Raw genomic sequence first — 7329 nt, 5'->3', positions numbered from 1 at the left:
GGGCAAGAGAAAAGGGAGATCTTTTTTGCAATCATTCATAAAGGATTAATTATTTAGTTACAAGACTTTATCAATGGGAACTTTACTGTACCTCCTCTTTTCTAACCATTTGCACTTGGGGTTCTGATTCTGCACATACTAAGGTGTAGTTCTCCTCTTGGGAAAAAAAAAATCTTTTGACAGAATGAAGGTCATCAGCCCTTTCAAAGACTAGCCAGGCATTGACGATTTACCTAAATACTCAGGGTAATTACCTAGCTGCCCAGATAAGGCACCCAGGATGTGGACACCAAAGGCTGGGTGCCATTATTCTGGAGGTTTAAATCCAGAGCTCCCTCCTCTTTTCTGTCACTCTGCCCATTTGCTGCAGGATATTCTGGTCCCCTGTGGAAGTTCTGCTTTGTATGGCATACCCGAATATTCAGCAGGACAAGGAAAACAAATGAGTATGATACTACAATATGGTCATTAGAGCATTCAAGAAGTGGGTGTTGTGCCCAACTCTTATTAGTATTTAAGCATTATTTTGAAAACAGAGTTTAGAGCTTCTCCCCTGAGTAGCTGGGTGATACAGCACTTATTTAGCCACTTCCAATGTCCTGGGATAAAAACTGGAGGAGAGTTAGATATAGGAGAATGCCTCACTTCTGAACTATTATGGAGAAAAGGCAGACTTTCAGCCATGACTGTATGGAATTGCATGTCAGCATATACATCATATCAAATCCTGCAGGTGAAATAGGAGGGGCAAAAAATTTGTGTCCTGAATCTCAGCGGGATTTCTGTCTAAATTCAAAGTATCTGGATGCTGTAATGACATAGATGTTGGCATCAAGGCATGATAAACACCTTCAGGTTTTGGCAACATCTAAGTAACTGTCACTAATTTTCTCTTTTTAAGAAAATTATTTGTTACAACCAATAGCACCTATATTTTGGTCAAAACCACCTAAAATTACATGGAATCGCTTGAATCCCAGTTGTGTACCTTCAACATTTTGTAACGTCTTAAAAATTTACAGAATCAAGTCCTAATAAACTAAGAGTAATCAAGTCTCAGATCCTTGTCAAAAGAGAAGTTAGGAACCTCAATGAAGAATTTATAAGTTAACAAATACATCAATACTTGCATAACTGTGAAGTGTTGAAGCTTCCTTAAAAGAACGTCCAAAATAATCAAGAGTCTTATTGAGTCTAGCTGTCAGGTAACTTAGTTTTTTATCTTTAACCAAGACATTCAACATGTGAAAAGCATTAGTCCAGTCTGCACTACCTCCCACAAATAGTGTCAAATCTGAGACCCAGAAGTACAGCATCCTCAAGCAGATAATACATCTGCCTCTGATGCCACATTCCAGCATTGCAGCTGTATAGTCATACTGTCCTGATACTAAAATATTTTTCTTCCTTGTAATTCTATGAAACAACTGCACAAACACACATTAATTTTCCAAGAAACCTGAAGATATGTCATGAACAATTAAAGACAGTCCTTGGCTAGAAGGGAAGATTTGATACAGCATACAAACATACAAAGAGCAGACAGAAGAGAGTGAAAACAAGAAAATAATCCCTTTAGCCAATTAGGACAGCACTGATAGTTTGCTCATCCCTACATTTCTTTATTCACAGAAGTGAATTCCTGGGAAGGTTTGAGTGTAGCAAAGAGATGCCTGGTGAATAGCTTTGGGAATAATATTGTAAGTACACCTTCTGCCAAATGGTATCAGCAGTAAGAGAGAGCTAAATTTAAATATCAAAGACATTAAAATTGACACACACACTGGCTGCTGGCCAGAGAGCTAAGGAAAGCTGTGTTGTTGGGTTTGTTTTTTAATGAGTTCCTTTTTTGGATCTCAGTGAGCTTGGTAGCAAGCTGTCTGTCAGGATGTAGCACTACGGAGGCAGTGAGATGTGAAACCAATGTGTGGAAGATCAGCAGTAGATAAGCATTTTAAAGATAATTGGCACAGAGGTAATAATTGCATCCACATCAGCAGAAGAGGTCACCCAAGGACAGAGAACAGAGGGTGGAGGGGAAGGGGCACCAGGAAGTTTTGAGGAGGCTACACTTCCAGGTGGGAGGAAAAGCTTTGGGGAGAGATGCTTGAGAGAAAGGCTAGACTGAGAGAAAAAGAGCATAGAAAAGTCATGATGTCCAATGTGACGAGTTATCAAAGGACAAGCATTTAATAGTAGTGTCAAGGACAACAGATAGATCAGAGGATGAGGATGATGTGCAGGCTTGAACCTTGGTTAAGAAGTAGACTTTCAGTGATATTACTAGGAGGATATCTGCAGAGGGGAGCCAGCAGGAAGAGACTGAAACTGGTCTGAGACTCCAGATCATGGCCATCTTTTTTATTTCCTTGTTGCCACCACAGTCAGTTTGTTCATCCATTTCTTTTTTGTAACAGCCTTAGACAGCAAGAGCTCTAGGACAAGGTGTTCCAGTTTTGTTCATTTGGATAGCACCAAAGACAAGAGATGTGAAGGGATGCATAATGGGCCAGGAAGATGTTTTTTTCCTAGGAAAAATTAAGTCAACAGGGTAAATGAAGGGTTAACAAACTGAGCAGGGGAATAGGGAAGAAAGACACAGCAGCACAGGAAGCGGAAAAAACAAAAGATGTTGATTATCATATTAAATTGAGGTTAGTAGGCCCAATAAACATTTGTTACCTTTGCTGGGTTTGTTTATGAAACCTATAACATTACTACAGAAAGTTGCATGTTAATTTAAAAGAAATCAAGAAACATAGATAATATCTTTTACTGCTAAAATCAAAGCAGTCACTTACTGCCTTATCTTGATAAGGCCTTGCTGAAGCAGGATGGCATCTTATCCACAGACAGCAAGCTGAAGAAACCTCTCAGGAACCACTCCCTTAACCATGCCTTCCTATGCCTTATTTTATTTAGTTTGCATATCATTTTCTACGCACTTCTTAATTGATTAACATCTTTTTAAATACATTAGGATATAGCTAATACTGGCTATGCAAATTTTTTTAATCAAAGTACAACCCACAGCTCATCTGCAACACACTGAATTTATGTCAGGTTTCTTAGGCCTGCCTTTCCCTGCTTGCACTCCTGCAAAGGTAAATTCATCAGTGGGGAAGAACAGAGGGTGAAATGATTTCTAGGGACTCCTTGTATACTTCCTAACAGGGTGCAGCACATCTTATCTCCCAGCCTCTCCTTCCCTGGGGCCAGCATCTCATGAAACATCCGCAAGTATCAAACTGCATAGGCAAGAATGGCCAGACAAGAGCCCATACCAATAATGCTGCCGAGAGACCTCGAACCTTCACCTGACTTACTTCTCAGTACTCTCTGCTGCAAAATGGGCATAATTATATTAATCTGCTTTGCAAAACTACAATGTTTTCATTAGCTAATATGTGCTAAGTGTCTGGAATTAAGTCTTGGCTTTTATAAAAGAGGAAATGTATATAAAAAGAGAGAGAACAAAAAGGCAATACAGATTTCAAAAGATCTGTTCAGAACGAGAACTTGCTCTCAAATTAAATGGGTGAAGTTTGTTTAAAAATACATTGGTGGTATGAAAGATTGACACCCAATCTTCTGGTGCCTTGCAGGATCTAGTGCAGGAACCTTTGGGACACAGGAACAAGCCATCAGGAACAAGCCAGCAGCTACCCTGCAGTGGGGCAGGCTCCCAGGATGCCTTCAACCATGCCAGAGGAAACCCAGAGTAGGTACTTTTACAAGCAGCCCTATGGCAGAGTCTGGTCCTTAGTTATCCATGCCCCACATAGGCTCAGCCAAAATCAATTTCCTCTGATCCTGCTCCATGCAGTGTTTTGAAGTCCAAACCACTCACACCAGGGAATTTCTACTTCAGGAGTGCCTACTACCAAGTAAATGGTTGCTTTGCACCAAGTAAAAGGCCATGGCAAATCATACATATGTTTATGAAAGCCTTTCCCAACTCAACAAGCCGGTATACATCAATTCTTAACTAACCTGAACTCGTTCACTTACACCACCCTTTAATACTCTAATCTCAGCAGGCTCTGCATCAGAAACTTGGATCCTGCAGCCTACCGACCACACAGGTACCTTATTATAGCGAGTGGGATTTCAAGGGGAAGGGAAGTGGCTTTGCAAAGCATTTTCTCTGATCTCACCGAGCAGGTATCACAAGGCAGGAATCTTAACGGTTTTCCTTAGAAAGTGATTGGGCAATTTGTTTTTCTGCCTTCCCCAGCACTAGTCTGCCCGTTGGACTCCCATGCACTGGGATTTCACAAAAAAGTAGTACTTTTAGGGGTCTGTGTCAGAACACTCCTATGTCAAAGGATGAAGAAATCACTAGGACCAGTGGAGGCATTAGAGCAGGGAACAGACTGGAGTTTCTGTAGCTGCACAAACCAGTGCTAAAACAAGAGAAATACACAAGCATTGCACAAGGTAGGCTTCACTGGAAGTGTTGCCTCTGGCTCACATTCCTTTTAAGCTGTTATAAAACTTTAAATATAATTAATAAATAACCAGGCCTCTCAAGCAGAGATGAGTCCAAAGCTCTGCCCCCTGCATGAACTGAGTTTGTTATTTCAGCTCTTGATATAAAAGTACAGCATAGCACCGTGAGCTATAATGAGACACTCAGCTGTAGGCTTGCCGGTTGAGGTCAGCCAGACTGGCCAGGCTGCATTACTGCTGCAAAGGAAACAAACCCAGGTGACTTAAATTGGTGGGTTAGGCTAAATCAGAGACCTAATTCCAAGGCAGAATGAAGGTACCTCCTGCAAACTACTGTTTGGATACAGGGTGAAGATGACTGCGTCCTCCTCTTGCTACTACCCCTCCTGACTTCAGGGTGATTTCCTCCTCCTCCTCCCCTCCCTTCTCCTTGCAACATCCACAGTGGCCAAGAACCTGTGCTTGCAAGGTAGGGAGATCAGCGAGGCACTTGCAGCCTTCACCTCAGTGTCCTGCAATAACAGGAAGGAAGTCCAGGGTGCAGGAAAGGCAAAGGAGTCACTACAGTGAAGGAGGAAACCTCACCTCTTAGCTGTGACTGGAAGGAGTCTTCACCTCCCCCACTGTCTCCTCTGGGCAATTCTCTAAGGGCAACCTTTTTGACAATAGTTTTCCCACTCTTTCTTTTGTTTATCAGCCTTTCAAAGCTATTGGTTGGCTCTAAAAACATTCTCAAATTCTTTAAGTATGTAAAGAAAATTTTTTAGAGCCACGTTACAGTTTGCTGTTTTTATCCACTCACATTCATTACTAAACTATTAGACATCTACTCTCTGAGCTACTGGTTGCAACTTGTTTATTGCTATGACCTGGATTATGGTGTCCCTTTGGCCACTGCTGTGAAATATTAATCCCAAGTTTAAGTACTGCTTTTCTAATGTCATCAGCTGTTGATGGACCAAACTGGTCCTGGTAAAGGATGTATGACTAGACACAAATACATGAGAGCATATATAGACTATTGTTTCTATTTGCTAGTTAGGAATGCTAATAATTACTCTTCATTGATTTCAGTCTGGAACTTATTAGGGTTTTTTATGTTTCTAAAAATCAGATCACTTTTATCAAAGGGTATAAATAATGGATTTAAGAGTGCAGCTTCTGACAGCTTTGAAGGCATTAGCTAATGGTTGCTGGTCTGTAGCTGAGACATCAACTCAACAATTCCCAGAGCTGGGGAAATCTCTGCGGGTGTCAAATACCACACAGAAAGTTAAAGAATGAATACAATAATTGCATGTTTTATAGTGTAGTGTTTTTCCTAATAAGTACATACTAACAAATTCAAAATACGAGGAGAACTAAGCACTGAGAACCAAATATTCAGCAGCCAGATGGTTACAGGTAGAGATGAAGAACAGGAATATCACTATAGCTTTAAAAAATGTTTGGCTTTTATGAAGTAATAATGCATATCAGGTCTTGTTTAGACTTGTAAATTAATGGTACATGACAAATTGCAGCTCAAAATTGTCCCAAGTAGTACATTAAAATTAACTGTAAAACATTTTCCAGAATTATCACAGAAGATAAAGCCCACAGAATACATTTGATAGCTAGTTTGTGACCTCTGGTTGATGGTCCATGATTTCAAGACTAACTCTTGTAGCAATATATTCTTATAATAAATTAATCTAATCTTTTACCACATGTAAAATGCTGAAAGGTGTTTTATAATCTACAAGGAACCTACTTGCAAAAGGCAGGAAGATTAGAGAAAGAAGATTGAGGAACAGTAAGCAGTTGTACCAAGGATGATGGTGTAGTTACTCAGCTAATGCATTTACATATCATGAGACAATAGACTTGTTGGTGATTGCAATTTTTCCCTGTCTTCAATACAGATATGATTTAAGTGTCATTGTTAACTCATATCCTTGGGCAGAAGGAAGAACTGAGGCTGAAGTTGGAATAAGAATGAAGGAGGACACTGGCTTATGAGCTTCTTGTGCTTCTCAAAACAACACTCAAAATCTGTCTATATCTGTAGGATCCAATATAAAGCACTTTTCAGAAAAAATTTTGCTACATAGCTATATCCTATGGATGGTATGAAATTGCCTTCTCTGCTATTCTCTCTGTTTAATAAGAAGCTCTGTGGAGCTTGGATGACCACAGAGAACATTTCAGAAACACTGTATACCGGTTTTGTAACATCACTAATGTTCCCTATTGTGTCCAGGAAAGGCCAAAAAAAAAAAAAAATTCAAATAGAAATATTGCTCTGCTCTTTCTAAAAAGAAACAAAGAAATGACTAATTTTGCAACCAAGGTAAAAAAAAAAAAAAAGAGAGACCCTTAAGGCCATATACAGTAATTCTTTATCAACAATATTCTTTGTGGGAATACCCCAATGTACTTTTGAGGAGACAGGAAAATTTTCTTTTCTTCTACAAATCTGCTATCAACCCCTTGTTGCCCTTCTCTGAGAGCATCTAAACTACAAGACAAGTTGTGTAAGCTCTGGAATGTTTCTGCTAGCCATGTTTCCAAACAAAAGTGGCAGTTGTCGTAGGAGGAAAAGGATGTTACAGGTGTTCATTAAGTGAGCACAGCAACTGGATCAGGACCTTCAGGCAATGTAGGGAGATGACCTGACTGTAGAGCTTGACTGGTGTTTCTGAGCAGGCCCAGAAGCAGAATTTTAAGTTGCTGGGAAGATTTGTGAGTGAAAGTTCAGACGTCTACAGACTTCATGTCTGTAGCGCTAAGTGAAATTTTTGAGGTTTGCATGTTTTGAAGTTAGTACCCAAACACCACCTAAGTCTAACTTCAGGCATTTATGGCCCTTCACAGATCCAACCCAGTAGGCTCAAA

The sequence above is a fragment of the Strix uralensis genome, chromosome 1, assembly GCF_047716275.1.
Source record: "Strix uralensis isolate ZFMK-TIS-50842 chromosome 1, bStrUra1, whole genome shotgun sequence".
Classification (NCBI taxonomy): Eukaryota; Metazoa; Chordata; class Aves; order Strigiformes; family Strigidae; genus Strix; species Strix uralensis.
The sequence above is the reverse complement of the archived record's forward strand: the minus strand, read 5'-3'. Positions refer to the sequence as shown.